The sequence below is a fragment of the Aquarana catesbeiana genome, linkage group LG01 (assembly GCF_042186555.1).
Source record: "Aquarana catesbeiana isolate 2022-GZ linkage group LG01, ASM4218655v1, whole genome shotgun sequence".
Taxonomy (NCBI): domain Eukaryota; kingdom Metazoa; phylum Chordata; class Amphibia; order Anura; family Ranidae; genus Aquarana; species Aquarana catesbeiana.
In genome coordinates, this window is record NC_133324.1 from 123,532,727 (window position 1) to 123,552,284 (window position 19,558).

Here is a 19,558-nt window from a genome sequence, read left to right on the forward strand (position 1 = left end):
ACCCCTCCGCCCAGCCCGGACAGCTGGGACCTTTCCAGGGACAGTGGAAATCCTGGACTGCAGGCCAGTGTGTAGAGGCGGAGAGGAGCAGAGCACAGCCCGGCATCCAGGAGCAGTCCATTCGCCTATCAGAAGCTCATCCCCGGCTCGGCACCGTGCACCGGGCTCCCCTGATCGCACCCCTCCGTCCCCATCCCCCCCCCACCCCCTCCGAGCCGGGGCCGCGCATGCGCACTTGTGACGTCATTCTCCCCTTCGTTTGCTGAGCTGCCAAAATACTGTGTGAAGTAAAGTTGGCTGCAGGCCGGTCAGAGCTATGAGTCTCCGCTCCAGCTCCAACACGGGGCTCTCTGCACTCCGCTCTCCGCACACACATGTACTGTCACTCATTACCAGGCAAGGCTGAGAGAGAGAGAGAGAGGGAGAGAGAGCACAACCCATACACAGCACTGTGCCCAGTCCTAGTGCCATCTCTGTGCACTGCTAGAAGGATGGTGGTGGCACCAGGACAGACCTGCTGGATGATGCTCTTACTCTTACTGCTGCTACAGGAGATGTGTGCTGTCTGCACTGAGTGAATGGGCAGCAGGCTGTGCTCATTGTCTCCTCACCACACTCATACAACATGCGAACGGTAAGAAGCATTCTTCTATGGACACTACTCACCCACAACTGTCACTGACACTCAGGGGGGCACTGGTCACATGACTCACTGCTCCTCACAACTGTCACTTTTCTTCTCATTATTATTATTGTTATTATATCATTACTGATCACCTTCTAGGAGCCCAGCACTGCCTTCTCCACTGCCAGGCTAATGGCTGATCATTGACTTCTATGACATCTACTAGCAGCATTTCTGCACTGCAAGCACTTACATTAGCTTTGAAAAGTCACTTTCTTTTCAGTCTTTTTTAGATTTCCTTTTCTGTTTTGCAGAGCCTTGCCTTGACCAGTGATTGGTGTTATGTAGAGCTGCAATGTAACCATTAGTATTATTTATGGATGCAATGTAACCAGTGTGATTATTTATTGATACAATGTAACCACAGCACTGCTTTCAGTGTTGCCAATCTCTGATCACTGACTTTTATTATTTATTTACACAATGTAACCATTATTACTTATTGCTGCAATGTATCCACAGCATTGCCAATCTCTGATTATTGATTTTTTAAAATAATTTATTGGTACAATATGACCACAGCATTGCCAATCTCTGATTATTGATTTTTTTAAAATAATTTATTGGTACAGTATGACCACAGCATTGCCAATCTCTGATTATTGATGTTTTAGATTATTTATTGGTACAGTATGACCACAGCTTTGCCAATCTTTCATTATTGATTTTTTCAATGACTTATTGGTACAGTATGACCACAGCAATGCCAATCTTTGATTATTGATTTTATTTTAATGACTTATTGGTACAGTATGACCACAGCATTGATTATTGATTCTTTTTATTCTTTCTTGATGCAATTTAAACACATTACTGCAAGCTCTGATCATTGATCTTTAATATTTATTTTCACAGTGTAACCATTATAATTTATTGTCTCAGCATAACCACTGCATTTCTTTCAGTATTGACAATCTCTGATTATTGATTTTTTTAATATATATTGATACAATGTCACCACAGCATTGCCCATCTCTGATTATTGATTTTTTTAAAATATATATTGATACAATGTCACCACAGCATTGCCATTCTCTGATTATTGATTTTTATTATATATTGTAACAATGTCACCACAGCATTGCTAAACTCTGATTATTGATTTGTTTATTATATATTGATGCAATGTAACCACAGCACTGTCAATCTCTGATTAATGATTTTTTTTTTAACTCTTTCTTGATGCAATGACACCCCAGCATTGCTTTCAGTGTTGACAATATCTGGTCAATGATTTTTATCATTTATTGATGCAATGCAGCCATTCTTAATCTTTATTGATGCGATGTAACCACAGCACTGTTTTCAGTCGTTGATCATCGATTGATTGTTATTATCTATTGATGTAAACAGAACTGTCAATCTCTGATTTGATGTATTCCTTATGAATTATCTTATGCCTTTGCTGCCTTCTGTGTGATGTGGATGGGTGATCACTTATATTTTTACATATTCTAGGATTCCAGAGCTGATAGTGCACGTAAAAGTGTTTTTTCCTGTTTTGCAGTCATTGCCATGTCAGTGATTATTAGTATTATTGAATGTAACCAGCAATGTATTCAGTACTTCTGCACTGATTCGCTTCTTATTTTGTCTATGAGCTGAGTTGATTAAATGCTGAATAATGTTAAAAGAGCTTGCAATCAATTTACTGCTCAGCAGTAGTAGATAAAAAAAAAAAAAAAAAAAGTCCAGTGCTTTAGAGGAGGAATTGAAGCCAACATGTATGCTTCATGTAAAAAAAAAAAAAAAAAAAAAAGAGAGAGAGAGAGAGAAGTCTGCTTAAGAAGTCAGACAAGTGCATAGCTTGTGTCTGGACTCCGAGGGGCAGCATGGACGTGTTCGCTCCGTCTGATGCTCTAGGATATGTTAAGCTCTTAATAGACTAATCAAAGAGATGTTAACAGTGCGGTTTGGGTTTCCTTCTGGCCACTTGGGATCTTAGATTTGTCTATGTGAGGTGAAGGAGTTCAGCGATCATAGGAAGAGTACGTTTTGGCTGCATAGGGAACTCTATATAGAGGGGTTATGTGAGGTTGAACCCCCCCCCCCTCTTTTCCTCCAGTCGTGTTGAGCTTAACTAAACATGCTTTGTGGGTGCCAGAGATCTGCAGGACCCCAAACTCAACTAGTCAGTGCTGTGACTGTGAAGAATAATTTATTGGGTTATTAGCGGTTCTTATTTCTACTTTTGGCAGCTGGAGGTTTAAATAGAAATTTGGAGGTGCCATGCTGCCAATGTATTGACGTAACCTGCTTGCCCCCCCCATTTGTCTTCCAGCTGATGAATGCAGTCTTAGGTGACACCTCCAGCTGTTGTTGAACTGGCTTGCAGGGGATGTTGCCAGTAGTAGTACAACAGAAACTGGAGATTCCTTTGCCTTAGTGGAAATGAAGATATTGTTCAAACAGAGGATCACATACCTGTGTGTAATGCTTTTTCTTTTCTTTTTTTTTTTTTTTTCTAAATCTGATATTTTGGCTGCGCTAATTTCTTCCAGTCGTGCAGTGTAGAGGGAGCCCATAGGGGAGCATAGAGAGGGATTGTTATTATCTGACTGCCGGTGTGTAAGGCACATTGGTGCCAGATGTCTGGGTCACACGCCTTTTATCCAAATAGATTTAACTTTGCTGATGGATGGTAAAGGGAATATCAGCTGGAGGCAGGCTAGACATCTACCTCCTCCACTCCATGAAAACAAGGTGTGCTATGGACATTAAGAAATGGACATTTATTAAAACTCTTACTCCATGTATAACTCATTAAAGCAAAGTTGTCATAACTGTCTGCTCCAGTGCTGCTGCAAGACTAAAAATGCCTCCCCCCCCATCTAAATTTGTCCCACCCCAGCCGTTTTTATAGTTGTGCACGCAGGGCCACGGTTAGAAATCATGGGGCCCTGTACAGCCTACCTTTTGGTGTCCCCTTTGAGCCACCCTTGACCCCACCACTGACACCTCCCCTGCCCAAGCTTTGAACATGTAATAGCATGACCCATGACAGGTCCTCTTTAAGGAGAGATCTGAGGTCTATTAGACCTCAGATCTCTCCTCTAGCCTCCAGAACATCTGATCAAACTGAGATTGCTGCTCCTACAGGGCTTTAGAAAGCGCTTTTTTTTATTTTTCAGAAATGCACTGTAAGGCCTGGTTCACACCTGTGCATTTTTTAGTGCATTCTTAGTTTTGCAGAAACACACTACAGGCCATTTAACATGGTTTCCTATGGGTCACGTTCAGTGGTGCCTGGTGTTTTTTTCTTTGGGAGGGGCGGCAAACAGCCACCCCCCCCCCCGGTCAGTCAGAGGCAGCCCCTCCCCCCAGGAGGACAGGTGGGACATTAAAGCCCCACACTTACCCCATCTAGGGAGCGGGGGGGCGGGCAGAGTGTCCTGCAAATGGCAGCTTTCTTTCTTCCTCCTCCTGTGGATCACAGCGGCTTCCGCCGTGCATCTCCCTCCTCCTCCTCCTAGGTGTCCAATAGGATTGCCTGTCCTTTCAGCCAATTGGGAAACAGGTATCAGACTCGAGCTTCCTGATTGGTGGAGAGGCGATTCAGTGTTAGAAAAGCGAATATTCATTTGCTTTTCTAACACACCTGGGTGTGCTCCGAGTACAATGATCTGCGCCATGAGCCCATATATTTTGAAGCCTATTTGAGCCTCTGGCTCTAATCAGGTACTTCAAAAAAACACCCCCGCCGCTGTAATTAATGCGCCCCGCATCTTAAAAAGGAGCCTGACACATGAATAGGTGGTGGCAGCGGTAATGGAAAGGGGAGGCGGCGCCCGTGCGCCCTTAATGGACACGCCGCCCCTGGTCACATTCACATCTGTGCATTTCTTGGAAAGGGCCAGGGACTTTTTTCTGGTTTTTGGTTTCAAAGACTTCATTGGATCAAAAATGTGCATTGAAAAATGCAAAATGCACCTAGAATATGCAAACTGCAACCTGCATAGGTGTGAATCAGGCCTAAAGGTTCCTGGGCCCCCCTACTGAGCTGATAGAGCCTAGCCTGGAACTACAAGACTGGCTGTACTGCCTTATCAGCGGCCCCGTATGCACACCCGTGCAACAGCGACAAACAACGTACATCTATTTATAGGCGTCGCTTTAAAAGCCTTCACGGGTTACCACTTTAGATTCAGGGCAGGTTCCCACTAGCTGCGGCCGCAGCTCACAGCAGGGGGGGCTGTGCACGTATGTTCATTGTTTCAAGTGCGAATCAGGTCCAAATTTTTGGCAGAATTTGCACCTGAAATGGACCAGAAGACACCCAGGACCCTTCTGCAATTCGGACTGCAGATGCCCCGGAGGTGTGTGAACCAGCTCCATTGAAAGCCGGTCACACTCTCCTGTCATGCAAATTGGATGCAGGGAAACCCACATCCAATTCTCATTAGTGTGAACCCAGCCTTAGGTCTAGTGCTAGAATTACTGCCCATGATCTGACGTTCGCTGTGATACCTCACATGTGCGGGACGACAATTGCTGTTTGTGTGCATGCGGGACTGAAATGCACATTCACCTTTGCGTGTAATCACTTTTATTGCTGTCACAAGGAATGTAAACATCCTTGTGACAGCAATAGACAGTAATAAGTACTGCTTATGGAGAGATATGGGGTCTGTAAGACCCCAAATCCCTCCTCTGCCCTTAAAAGCATTCAAAACACCAAGATCTGTGTTTTTGAATGATTTTGATTTTTCAAAACTGGCGCCAATGGTTCATGAGTAAACCGGAAGCGATGTCATGTCATCGCTTCCCGTTTACTGTTACAAATAGCTGAGGAAAGCCGATCCCAGCTTTGCTTGGCTGTCTGGCCAGCTAGCACATGCGCCGGCTGGTTAGTAGCTTGGGTCTCCCGGTGGGACGAGAGAGCCCAGGAGAGCCGCGGAAGGCAGTGGAAGGGGGTCGTTCCCTCTCTCTGCTTGTGATAGCAATTGCTTGGCTTGTAAACTGCTCCGATTGCTATTGCAAGAGAGCTGACCACTGACTCTAAAAAACGATACTGGGATGATGCCTGCAGCTGCATATCATCCCGGTTCAGATGCCATACCCCTAAAAAATGCTGCCCCAGGCAAAACGCTTTGTTTGCCTTGCGGTAAATATGCCCATGGTCTGCTCTCCAAAAACTTTTATAGTAAGCTGATATATAAAGTCTGTTAGGTCTATAGCCCCTTACCAAGCCATTGGATTGCATGTTTGCCTTGTATTAAAGTAATTGTAAACCCTTACCATAGGCATGCGCACGGGGTGTGCCGGATGTGCCGGGGCACACCCTTATCACCCTGTGTGGTGCAGATTCTCCCTGCTACCTAGACCCACCCCCCAGTGTCCCCCATGCCACAACACTGCCGGCTTCCCTCCTCTCCTATACCGCCAGATGCTGCGGGGATGTTTCAGGATGGAGAGTGGGGAAGGAGCCAGCGCAGTTGAGGCTGGGGAGAAGGGGACTGGGGAATCTTAGTCCCTTTCTCTGTCTCAAAAGTGAGATATCAGATGTCTGTTTAGACCCCTAATATTTCAGCAAAGTCCTCCAAAGGGGCTCCTAAAACAATTGTAAAATAATATTGTAAAAAATAATAAATAATAATATTGTGAAAAATAATTAAAAAATAAAATTGTAAAAAATAATTACATAGTTACATAGTTACATAGAAAAGACACAAGTTCATCCATAAAAATAAATAAACAAATATCAAACAATCCCATATACCCAATCCTATACCCACAGTTAAACCAGAGGAAGGCGAAAAAACCCAGCAAAGCATGATTCAATTTGCTGCAGAAAAAAAATTCCTTCCTGACCCCCAAGAGGCGATATTAATAAATAATAAAAATAAAAGACTACTGACACTGTCCACTGCCCTACTGAGACCATCCACTGCTCTTCTGATACCGTCCCTTGCCCCACTGACAAAATTCACTGCCCTGCTGATTCCGTCGACTGCTCTACTGAATGACACTGTCCACTGCCCTACTGACACAAACCCGCTCTACCGACACTGTCCACTGCCCTTCTGAAACCGTCTATATACAATAAATATATATATATATATATATATATATATATATATATATATATATATATATATACGCATGTGTGTTTGAGCTTTGGGGTGCACACCCTAATTCAATAGGCTGCCCACACATATGACCTTTACATGTACCTAGTGAAGTGAGTGCCTCAGGTGATACACCGAAATTAAACTCGTGTGAGAGTTCAGAAAAAAGGGGCGGAGCACTAAAGTTGCACTCTGCAGAGCTCAGTGAGGAGAGGTCTGACAACTGATTGGAGGGAAGGGACACATCCCCTTCACACAGCACACAGAAACAGAGCTGAGGCTGTCAATCATGTGGAGCTCCCACCCCATCACCATTTTTCTCTTGGTGTCAGGAAAACTTGTCAGAAGTGATTCATGCTGACAGCAGAGAAACAAAGCAGCAGACACAAGTGATACTTAGTGCTCTTAATTGAGGCAAGTACACACTATAGAGGGATATGCTTTGTTCATTCATGTCTGAGGTTTACCACCACTTTTAGTACATAAGGTCCGAAGGTGACATGATGATGTTGTACCCCAATCAGAATTCCTCTCCTTCTTTTCTGTACAGTGGAACGTCATTTGCTTGCTGTGGGTAACAGTACTTTACACATGGCTGTTGCTTAAAAACTGGTGCTTGCTTCTACCAATCAGATTGTGGCTGTTATTTTTCTGGTACAAAGGGTGGAAGGCTTGTTGGGTCTTATACCAGATCCAAATAATTGCAATTACCATTGTCTGACAGTGTGTTTTATATAAGAAAAAGGGGGGGGGTTTACTAAAACTGGAGTTTGCAAAATGTGATGCAGCTCTGCATAGAAACCAGTCAGCTTCCAGACTTTATTGTCAAAGCTTAACAGTGGCGGCCAGTCCACAAGGGGCACAGGGGCACCGCCCCCCCCAGCCCGCACCATCTGTGTGGCCGTGCACTGTGCGGGGCTCCAGACCAACAGGTCTCTACCAGGTCCGTCACCCTTAAACAAGCACGTGACCACATCCTGAGGCCCCAATTGGCCAGTTTCACATTGTCCTTGGGGCACAGAGCACTGTGCCCCAAACCCTCCCACCCTGCGATACCAGCGAATCAGCATCGGCCAATCAGGACAGGAAGACCCAGAACTCGGAAAGAAGACCGGGCCAAGACAGAAGCCATGGCGCCGGGCACCAGGGAAGTGACAGCTGGAGGGCTCCGCCGTAGGGTGAGTGCGGACCTGGAGGGGCCCGCTTGCGCCCCCCCCCCCCAAAATCCTCCAGCACCAGCCACCGCCAAAGCTTAATTAAACATGGTGAATCTAGAAGTTGATTGGCTATCATGCACAGCTGCACCAGATTCGGAGTACTCCAGTTTTAGTAAATCTCCCCCAGATTATATGACCCAGACTGTTGGTTAATACATGATACACATTGCCCTATATTCAAGTCCATTTGTCTGCTGAGCTCCAGTGTGCCAGGCCTTGGTTTCTGTAATGGAGCTGTTCTTAAGAATACATATGGGTGACTTTTCATGAGTGCTCTGATGTCTAAGTCTGATAAAAAAAGCCCTGCCACTTTTTTGGTAAGCCCTGCCCCTTTTCTGCCTAACCCTGCCCCTTTTCTACAATACCCTGTCCCTTTTCTGCCAGAGGCTTCCCCTTTTCTACTAGACCAGGGGTCTCCAAACTTTCAAAACAAGGGGTCATTTTACTGTCCTTCAGACTTTATTTTTTTTTGGGGTGGGGGGGTATACTGTGGCCACTGGCAGTAGAAAAGGTCCCCATGTTAGTGGGAAAAAAACAATGCCTCATCTTTGTTGTCAGTGGGAGGAATTGTGGCCCATCGTTGGGATGTCATTGGGAGAAATTGTGCCCCATCATTGGTGTCATTGGGTGGAATTGTGCCCCCTCACTGGGTGTCAGTGGGGGGAGGGGGGGTGGAATTACCATAGTTGGTATCAGTGGATGAAATAATGCCCAAGGATAAAAACAGGCAAAGGGCCACAGTTTGGAGATCACTGTACTAGACCCTACTCCTTTTCACTAGATGCTGTCCTTTTTTCTACTAGACCCAGCCCCTTTTACTGCTAAACCCTGCCCCTTTTATTATAAAGTATTTTGTTGCTAAACCTTACTCCTTTTTAGCTAGGCCTGCCCTTTTTATTAAGCCTTACCCCTTTTCTACCAAGTCCTGCTCCCCTTTCAGCTAAGTCCTTTTGATTTCCAATTAAACCCTGCCTGTTTTCTACTAGACTCTGCCCTTTTTTACTAGACCATTCCCCCTTTCTTCTAGACCCTGCTCCTTTTTACTAGATCCTGCCCCTTTTCTACTAAGCCAAGCTCCTGTTTACTAGATCCTGTTCTTTTTCACATAGATCCTGCCCCTTCCCTACTACACCATGCCTGTTTTCTTCTAGGTTCTGCTTCTTTTTACTAGTCCCTGCCTCTTTTCTGATAGAGCCTGCCCCTTTTTTCTCCTTTCTCTAGATCCTGCCCTTTTTCTACTAGATTCAGCCCCTTTACTGCTAAACTTTGCCCTTTTTATTATAAAAAAAAAATATTATAAATTATAAAGTATCTTATTACGAACATTAAAGTATTTTATTGTTTGTAAAGTTTACAAGAGCAACATAACAACAAGGAAGGCAGTGTCCCAAAATAATAGTAGACTGGTAGTATAGATAGTTAGATAACAACCTCAGTTAAATAGAATATAATGAGGAGAATTTACTAAGACAGAAGCAGCCAGAATCTGGACCAGCTATGCATGGCAGCCAATCAACTTTTAGCTTTCAAGCTGCCCAATTTTAAAGCTTAACTGAACAAGCTGAAGCTAGAATCTGATAAGTTACTATGCACAGCTGCCACAGATTCTGTGTGCTGCAGTTTTACTAAAATCCTTCCATATATATTTATATTTAATGAGCAAAAGGTTTAAAGGAGACCTGTGCTGCTGGGAATAGAGACTCCTGAAAATACTGGTTGCTTGTCTTGCTAATTCACGTCTTTTTTTGCTGATGTGTTTTCTATTAAAATAAATAGTAACAAATCAAAACGTATGTCAATGCACTTGAACGCACATTGATGTGTATATTCACATTCATGCACATAAACACATGTTAATTATAATGGAAAACACATCTGGAAAAAGGGTGACAAGGGTGAATGAGCTCTAAAAGTACACAAAATCATTAAAAGAGAAGTTTGGGAATTTAAAAAACAAACAGTCATACTTACCTAGATCAATCCAATGGTGCACCTGTCTCCCGCCACCTCTAAGACCGAGAACTGAGCAACCAAAGACCGCTGATCGCTCAGTTCTCGGTCTTCAGTGAGCAGAGAGTTGGTGACTTACCACTGAGTGTCACTCCCCTCACTTATTCAGCTGCATTTGTAATTTGACCTTCAGCTATTTAGCTCTGTAAACCTCTTGTGTAGGCTGTTCATTGCTAACTCTAATATTTACTGATGAGCAGGTAACATATGACATTTACTATTGCATGCTTTACACAATAAAGAGGACCTCTCATTAAAATGTATACTACATGTGCAGGACACATGTCAACTTTACCAAATCAGATTATTGTTATGGGTAAATAAAGAACTTTCCCTTAACTTCCCTGCATAAAAAAACTCTGGTTCCAAGATCCCACATGACCTAAGACCCCTTTCATACTGGGGCCGCGTTAGCACTAAAGCGCCACTTGCTTTTGCCCTGCTTTTTAGACGCTAGCGGCCTGCTTTTAACCCCAAAGAAGGGGTTAAAAACGCCTGTGTTGCGGCGCTTCTGAATAGTTTTTCAGGTGCTTTGGAAGTGCTGCCCTTTCATTTCAATGGGCATGGCTTTTGGGAGCTCTAAATACAGAGCTCCCAAACTGCCACAAAGATGCTGCTTGCAGGACTTTTCCTAATGTCCCACAAGCGCACCGCCCCAGTGTGAAAAGTCACCCTGAAATGAATAGGATGCGTTTTTCAGGCACTTTACAGATGCTATTTCTAGCGTTAAAATGCCTGAAAACCACCTCAGTGTGAAAGGGGTCTAAAGCCTAAGACAAAATAACATTATATCTTGGTATAGGGAGCATTGTGGATATAGTTAGGTGTTGTTCAATTGAGGGCATATGTGTTCCGGTGCTTTTTTTGATGCATTTTGCCACGTTTCAGATGCATTATGGAAGCTGATTGATTTCTATGCAGAACAGCACCAGATTTTGCACTATCAAGTTTTAGTAAATCAACCCCATTGTTTAATGAATCAGGCTGAATTCAGAATGATGATTCTGCTGCCATGCTGCTAGAGACAAAGCACCAGCGCTTTCCCTATGGAATTGCTCCCGTTGCAGCAAGATATTGCTTTTTCACTGGCCTGATTCTTGTTCGCTAGGGTTCGGAGTGACATCTCCCTTCCTCAGATACACAGGGAGTGGTGGCAAAGGGATAAAGAGACAGCCTCTAAGCAATCCTGCATGCTAGCGCCAGAGCCAGCTGTCTGGCATCAGCCCAACAGTAGCTGGCCCCACCAATAGACAATCTCTCTCTATCAGGTAAATACACCTTGTCCCATTTCACAGGTTAAAAACCTTGTACTTACAAGGCTGCCATCACGCATTCCCTCTCTGCAGAGCAACACACTCTGGTTTCCCCAAGGTCTAAGAACAAATTTGTGCTCAACTAGGGCCATCTAAGCCCTCGTTCACATTGAATGCTGTTTTGAAATAGTGCAACTTCACCTGAAATCACACGATTTCAAAGCCGCATGTCAGTGTGACTTCTGGTGCGACTTAAAAGACATCTGTGCTGCTTCATGCACAGATGTCTATGCAAGTCGCACTTGAAATCACCAAAAGTAGCGCAGGAACTACTTTTTCAAATCAATGCGGCACTGCAAAATCAGTGTCACACTGATTTGAACACTGTGATTGCTGACAATAGCGTGCCACTTCTCATGCAATTTTACCTGTCAAATCACATGACAATGTGAAATAGTGTCACCGGCGCAAAAAATATATATATATGTGTGTAAAAATTATTACAAAATTGATCTGCTGCAGTTAAAATGTCCCATACCATAGCTATAGGAAGAGGTATATTCAAATGATGTAACTGCACTAATCCAAACAAGTGCTCATACAATGTTACCACTAAGAACGTATTTATACCTTATATTTTATATACCAACCTAGCTCTTTAAATCTATAAAGTGCAACGTGACCATAAAGTGCCAATTATTATAAAGTGCAATCTATAACAAACTTAAACCATAAATATATGATATCAAGCCTCAATGTCCATTGCCATTTGACGCATGTGTGTATGCGAAATGTGTAGAGGCTTCTGGGTAATTACGGACGTCACTTCCTGTCAATAACCCAAACCAAAACGAGGCTTGAAGCGCATGCCGGGAATGAGGAATGAATCGGCGCAATAGAGCCCCATAACAGAACACTGGATAGACTCAGTGCCGATCTAAGGCACTATACAATGTGAGTGAACATTCCTTATGTATTTTTACTGGCTATAAATAAATCTTTTTTATAAACATACTGCGCAATGATAAATTTTCAATTTTCATGAGATACCAATATTTGGCATGGAGAAATAAGGAGTGTCTAGTGGCTAACTAATTGGAGGAACTCCAGGATAGTGGAGTGGTTATCCTTATATGAACCAAAGGCAAAACTTTTTCTTGGCTCTGGTGAGTGACCATTTAAGAAGGTGGTGGTGGCACATGAAGCGGTGAAAAGTCATTGTTACTCAGCACAGATGAGAATTGAAGCACATGAGCACATTGAATACATATGTCAAATGGAAATGGACATTGGGGATTATTATCATATGTTTATGGTTTAAGATTGTGATAGATTGCACTTTATAATAATTGGCACTTTATTGAATGAGCACCTGTTTAGATTAGCGCAGTTACATCATTTGAATACAAATCACATGACAAGTCGCTCCAGTGTGAACAGGGGCTAAAATGTACAGAGGTAGCTTTAGCATAATATAGTCTAAATAAAACCAGTAGTGCAAATATACTCTTACACTGACGAACTGGAATAAATATATACCAATGTTAGATTCATAATAAACAAACAGATGAGATTAAACAAAATATAAAATAAAAAACAACATTGACCTAACCCCATTATAGTTTCTCTATAATCAAAACTTTATATACATTAAAACATTCTTTGTTTGATCTGCATATGAATCAGCATGAGAACCTGACACCCTTAAGAAAATTGTCTATTCTGTATACCAACCTGTATATCCTTTCCATCATGCCAAAGATTAAAAGTTTTTTCCTGGCACCATGCTATTTAGGATGAGCGGTCACACTTGGAAACTAAAAGGCAGACTTTTCCAAAACCCCCAGCATTGACACTAAAAAAATGCTTTATTCTTGTGTGAAATTTGTAAAACAAAAAAAAACAAACAAAAAAAAAAACAAAAAAAAAGAAAGAAAAGAACAAAAAAACAGCAATTCAGACAGGTGTTTTGGAAAAAAATTTACTCTTCACAATAAAGGCCCGTACACACGGTCGGATTTTCAGACGGAAAATGTTCGATGGGAGCTGTTTTTGGAAATTCCAACCGTGTGGAGGCTCCATCAGACATTTTCCATCGGAATTTCGGACACACAAAATTTGACATCTGGATCTCTAATTTTCCGACAACAAAATCCGTTGTCGTAAATTCCGATGGTGTGTACACAATTCCGACGCACAAAGTTCCACGCATGCTCGGAATCAAGCAGAAGAGCCGCACTGGCTATTGAACTTCATTTTTCTCGGCTTGTCGTACGTGTTGTACGTCACCGCGTTCTTGACGTTCGGAATTTCCGACAAGATTTGTGTGACCGTGTGTATGCAAGACAAGTTTGAGCCAACATCCGTCAGAAAAAAAATCATGGATTTTGTTGTCGGAATGTCTGATCGTGTGTACGGGGCATTAGACTGATGAGACTGTACTTCATAAGATATGAATATCAGATAATAATCTTCCAGTAGCGTGAATTACTTATTGATCATCTTATTTATTTTTATAGTGTAGGTTATAGCTGAACTCCAGACTGCTTTTTAATAAATAATTGACGTATTTAGTAAAATGGGGCTCAGTTACAGTACAAATGTGCTGACAGTGAACATACCGACAGGAGGAAAGAGTAGGTTGAGCAGAGTGATGACATCTCCAGTGTGCTGCTGCTCCTGTTTTATGCAGTCAGCAGGCAGGATGAGTGTTCTTGACCAGTTTTCCAAGCTGACCAATTTGTACTGCTGTTGCAGTGGAGGTTAAATATATGACTGTGTTGTTTGGCTGGGGTGTCTGGACCATAAAACTGCCTGCACATAATTAGAAATACAATGACAGGTTAAACATTTCTCATATACAGATTGTATTTTAACTCTGAATTTAGCTGTTTGCCTGGATTTAGCCTTTAAAGCGGTATAAAAGCCAAAAACGTAAGATATTTCAGCATAATAATCATTCGATGTGGTGGCTGCATTTGTTTTTTTTTCTAGGCCTTTTCTCTCTCTGTTTTCATTTGCTGATCTGGCCAGTAACACACCTTCTGTATTTGAGTGCCTCCACTTTGGGTGAAGGAGCACAAGGACACGTTTGGACAGCAGCATTGGTAAACTGGGGGGGAGGGGAGTGCTAGACGCAGTAGCAGACTTAGATACACTAACAAATTGAAACTAAACTCCTGTTAACATTTTATAAGCAGTTCGGCTAGTTTCACATCTGAGGGGGTGTGAGAATGCGTGTAAATCGCATACCTTCCCACACCCACAGCAACAACGCGCTGCTGTTTAGCAGATGCGTGGGGGTGCCATTAATCTTACGGCACCCTCATACACTGGAAACCGCAGTACAATTTTGTGTGATGGGAACCGCACAGCACTATGGAGTTTTCCTAAAGATGCATTTCTGAAAGAGGTGCAGTGACCTTTCCACTGGGCACCATAGGTACAGCAGCCCAGTCAAATGAATAGGCTGCTGTGCCCGCTCAAATGTGGTCTCTGAGAAACCAGCATATTGTGAACCTAGACATATAGAAATACAGTAATGTGTTATCCTTTTGGTATGAAGGTTTTTCATAAATAAATAAAACCTGATCATGTAATCACCCCCATCAGTGTTAAATGGTTTGTCTCAACCCTGTAACTGCTACATCTGCAGCTTGTTCTGTTGAAAAACAACAGACTTACTGGCCTGATCAAAATAAAGGAAAGAAAGCCTTAAAAAGAATGCAATAATACATGTTTGCTTTGGGTTTAATACCAAACTACAGCCAAAACTTTTTTACTCTCTCATCCATAGAAGGACACAGGAATTTTTAGACTGTCAGGTTATACTGCCACCTACAGAAGAAATGGACACTGGTGACAAAAACTGCTGGCAGCACAGGATAACCACACCCACAACCACCATGCCAATGTTTCTTGTGTCCTCAAGTGAGTGGACGTTTCTCGCTGTTCTTGTTTGGAAGTTTTTCTACCATCAACAACTGCTGGCAGATTCATGCTGGATATGTTATATCATGGAAGTCTCCACAGTCAACACACAAATGCAGATTTTCCTATTTTTACTGGTGTTCTTTCTAGGGCAGCCCTATTTTTTTCTTCTTCGGTTGTCTACAGCTATCGTTAGATCGTGCCGTATGTGGAAATCCTGAACAGTTCTCTTGTTAACCAAGCCGCATAGGATCTTAGTTCATTATCCCTACTGGTGTTATCTCTGCAGCAATCCTACAGTTGGCGGTGACTACCTGCCTGTGTTCCAGTTCAAACAACACTCTGCTTTTCAGGTCAGGCCAGTAGGACTGGGGATTCCTTATTGGGTTATCAGTCCAGAGCTGGGAAGTTTTAATGTCCCTGTGTCTGCAACTCACCAGCTCATTGGTTAGGTTACCTATCAAGGTTATACTGCGTTGATGTTGTCTCTGTTTGGTATTGACACTACGTATGTGGCATTTGCAACATAGGCAAGTGTAGCTGATGAACATTTTGTGTGGGGAGTTGTATTATACCTTATGCCTTTCACAGGTTGACTACAAGGGGACCCTCCTATTTCTTTTCAGGTATGGACTTTACTAGGGAAATGTTTACATTTTCTTTTTTTTTTCCGCCCCCTCCCTCTACCTAACAGCAGTAGATGATGCAGCTCTAATATATATTGAGAGTGCACATGGGTGAACACACGTGAACGTGCGGGAATGTACACAGGCATTATCACAGATCTTAAAAGCGGGATGTTTTATACTTTGTGTCAAAATAGATTTGTACTGTGTGACCTAGACTAACCTATGTTTTCAATGTTTACAGCATTCATAATAAGATCTCCCAGTACAACCACAAGTCGTTCAGCTTTAGTTTAGTATACCTATATTTGTAAAAGTTGTGCCCATCCTTCTTCTCTCCCATTGTGGGATAATTAGACCACCTCCTGTTGAGGGCATAGTAGGCGTGGCTTCTTTTGGACAATGTGGCTTTTACTGTCTAGACCACATGTGTCAAACACAAGGCCCGCAGGCCAAATTTGGTCTTGCAGGCCATTTCATGTTGCCCTCACACCTCTCCTGCAGCTTCTACACCCCTCTCAACTCTGCCCCCACCTGCTTATAATTATTATGTGAATAATACAATTCTATGCCAGTTGAAAAGGAGGGTCTCTTTCACAGATTTCGCAAGAATTTTTATTGAAGACTGCTCAGACAGAACACCATGACAGAACAATGTTCTGTCTGAGCAGTCTCCAATAAAGTTTCTTGTGGATGATGCCAGCGGTGTGCCTCCCTCCTTTTCAGACTTGCATCATCTGCTACACAGATACAACCGACCCTTTGAGGGTAACAATCTGTGTTGTAGCAAGGCAGGTTGAATGGATCCTGTCCTGGGCAGAACTTGAAATTCCCACCTTGTGCACTGTGTATATCCTAGGCGAAGAACATTGCCAGACAGACTTTTACAGCTAAAAGTGCATGGGTCTGGAGTGAAGGGATCCTCTAGTGGAAGCAGTGTTTGCTTTGGTGGCTTTGTGGGATCAGTACCCCTTGATCTATGCCTTTTCTTCCATCTTCCTTGTCTGCTTCACAGGATTGAAATGGTGGAAGTTCCCATGATCCCAGGATAAAGGACATAGGGAGGTCAGATCTTGTTGGCACACTACCATGTGGTGCCCACAGCCAATCTTGAGGTGGTTGTAAGTGACCTGATTATTCCCCTGATTTTGACAGCTTAGTGTGATACTTTGGCAAAGATAGTGTTAGGCTACACTAGGGGAAATACGTGTATATATCCAACATGGGAAATACTCATTGCACATGGATTGCAAATGTGCACCACTGCAACACGAAACAGCACTACAAATAAGTGTCTAATTGCCCACCATTCATTTTGGGTTCTAACATTTACAGACATTAGATGACAGTCTCCCCACCTAGTAGCAAGGAATGTCAGTGGAACATGCCTTCAATTTAAAGAGGTAAACCTTCTTTTTTTAGCCAGACAGATGCAAGATTAATGGGCCTTTGGAGGAAGACTTCCTTGTTTCTTGACAAAGAAGGAAGTGTTCTCCCAAAATGTTTGCTCTGTTTTTGTTTGCCAGATAAAATAAGGTTTACCTTATTAAACAAAAGAGGTGATTTGCTGCCAGTCTAAAGAAATGTCGGTCTATGGGCAGCTTAAAAAAGGAAGATGTGCTGAGGAATGTCTCTATTTCTATGTTGTCCTTTTGGTTTGTGGATGGTCAACAGATGGTTTACTGCATTTTGCCTTTAAATGTATTCAGCTCTCAGCTACCACATTAGTATTTAGGCAAATCAAATGATGTCTAATGCAGGGGTCTTCAAACTTCCCAAAGGAAGGGCCAGTTTACTGCTGTCCTTTAGACCCGGGGGGGGGGTTCATTGTCAGTGGGAGTAAACAATGCTGCAGACTTGGTGGTAAGTGGGAGTAAAATAATTACATAGTGCCTGAGGTCAGTATGGAGACAGAAATAGAATCTCATTATTGGTATTAATGGGAGGAATAGTGCCCCATGGTTGGTGTCAGTGGAAGACTGGATGAAATGGTCCCTCGTCATTTGTGTCAATGGGAGGAATTCTGACCAACCGATGGTGTCAGTGGGAGGAATAGTTCCCCATATCAGTGTGAAGAATAATCCCCCAAGGGCAGCATAAAGGCAAGCAAAGGGCCACATTAGGCCCAAGGGCCACAGTTTGGAGACCATGGGTTTAATGCCTAGCCACAGATGGTGAGGCACATCAATGGGAATAGCGATGTGGCTGCGCACTGCTCCCCTGTTCTGCTCCATAGACCAAACATGAACCAATGCTCAACTTTTAGATTTTGGAGCACAGTGGCTGGAACAGATGCCTAAGGAGGGACAAATTGTACCGGCTTGTTCAACCGTCATCTTTGACCACCTTTAGGTGAAGTGAGAAAGTGGTGTTGGCAGATAATTAGTGCTTAGCTGCTTGAACTGTGCAGACCAGTTAAAAAATGTTTTTTAAAACAGCTGTGCGTGAAGAGCTATCTGCCTTCTCCTAGGTCATTGACACATTAGCTGCGAGCATTTTAAGTTTTTATGGTAACCTGTAGCTGACAGAAATGCATGTGTTAGAAAGATAAAGGGGCTTGTAATCTCTTTTAAAGTCACAGCAACATGGAAAAAAGTGTTTGGACCTCTAGGCTATATAGCTGTAAAAAGAATGACAGAATGACTTTAACATTTCTGTTCCCAGTAAGTAATGTCTTTAAAGGCATGGCTAAGGTCTAGAAATGTTACTATGTATAGTGTATAATGTGTTAGCACCGGTTCACATTAGAAGCGGCACGACTTGCAGGTCGCCTCACCGAGGCGACCTGCACACGACTGCCGCGGCGACTTGCAAGACGACTTCTGTATAGAAGTCTATGCAAGTCACCACCAAAGTAGTACAGGAACCTTTCTTCTAAGTCGGAGCGACTTGCGTCGCTCCGATTAGAACGGTTCCATTGTACAGAACGGGAGGCGACTTGTCAGGCGGCTAGGTCGCCTGACAAGTCGCCCCCGTGTGAACCGGCTCTTAGTGTAAGGATATTATCCATCCGGTCCCAGTATTTAAATAAAAACGAGCATTAATCTTCCATCCCCCCATCTCTTGGGTGTTTGGGGCTACTATGAAAGGAAGGTGGGAGTGCTGCTGTTCAGATTAATGAATGCGATTGGGATGTACTTAGATGGGATGGACCCAGGGCTGGACTGGGACAAAAATTTGGCCCTGGACTTCACCCAGACTGGCCCACTTTGACAGGTCTCTCCCATGCCGGCTTGCCACCCAAGCCCCCCCCCCCCCACTAGCTATTAGCCGTTCTACATTATTTCTCTTATAGGCAGTACCAGTGGGGAAGCTAGACATTATTTCACCTGGGGCAAAGAATCAGTTTGGCGCCCCCCCCCCCAATGGAACAAGATTAGGCAGGAAAGTGAGGCCGCCCTCCTTCCAGATCGTATGATGAGCTTCTAAGTGTTGACTCCTGAGCATCATGTCTGTATTCAGGCGCGCTGCATAATTAGCCAGGGAGAGGAGGTGAGCACTGCGGGGGGGGGGACAGAGGACTGGAGGGAGGCAGCGGTCCACTGTCACTGAAATCGGCCCACTGAGCCATCGGCCCACCGGGAAACTCCCTGTAGTCCCAATGGCCAGTACATGCCTGGATGGACCGCAGAAAAGAACACAGATTGGGCACTCCCGTAGTGGGGATGATCACTTGTGTATTAGTCAGAAGATAGAGTGGAGTCTGTGGACTGCAAAAGTGATACATGTTGTCACCCTCCTTCTGCAGCCATACAGAACTTCAGGTGTA

General features: G+C 43.5%; 1 protein-coding gene across 1 annotated transcript in view; it reads left to right on the forward strand.

The window, feature by feature from the left end:
- The first annotated feature begins 269 nt into the window (after window positions 1-269).
- The window catches only part of ADAMTS6 (ADAM metallopeptidase with thrombospondin type 1 motif 6), a 504,558-nt gene continuing 485,269 nt past the window's right edge, over window positions 270-19,558 (forward strand). The window contains exon 1 of the mRNA XM_073623564.1: window positions 270-634. The gene's annotated coding sequence lies outside the window, so the exon portion shown is untranslated. The remainder of the gene's footprint in view (window positions 635-19,558) is intronic.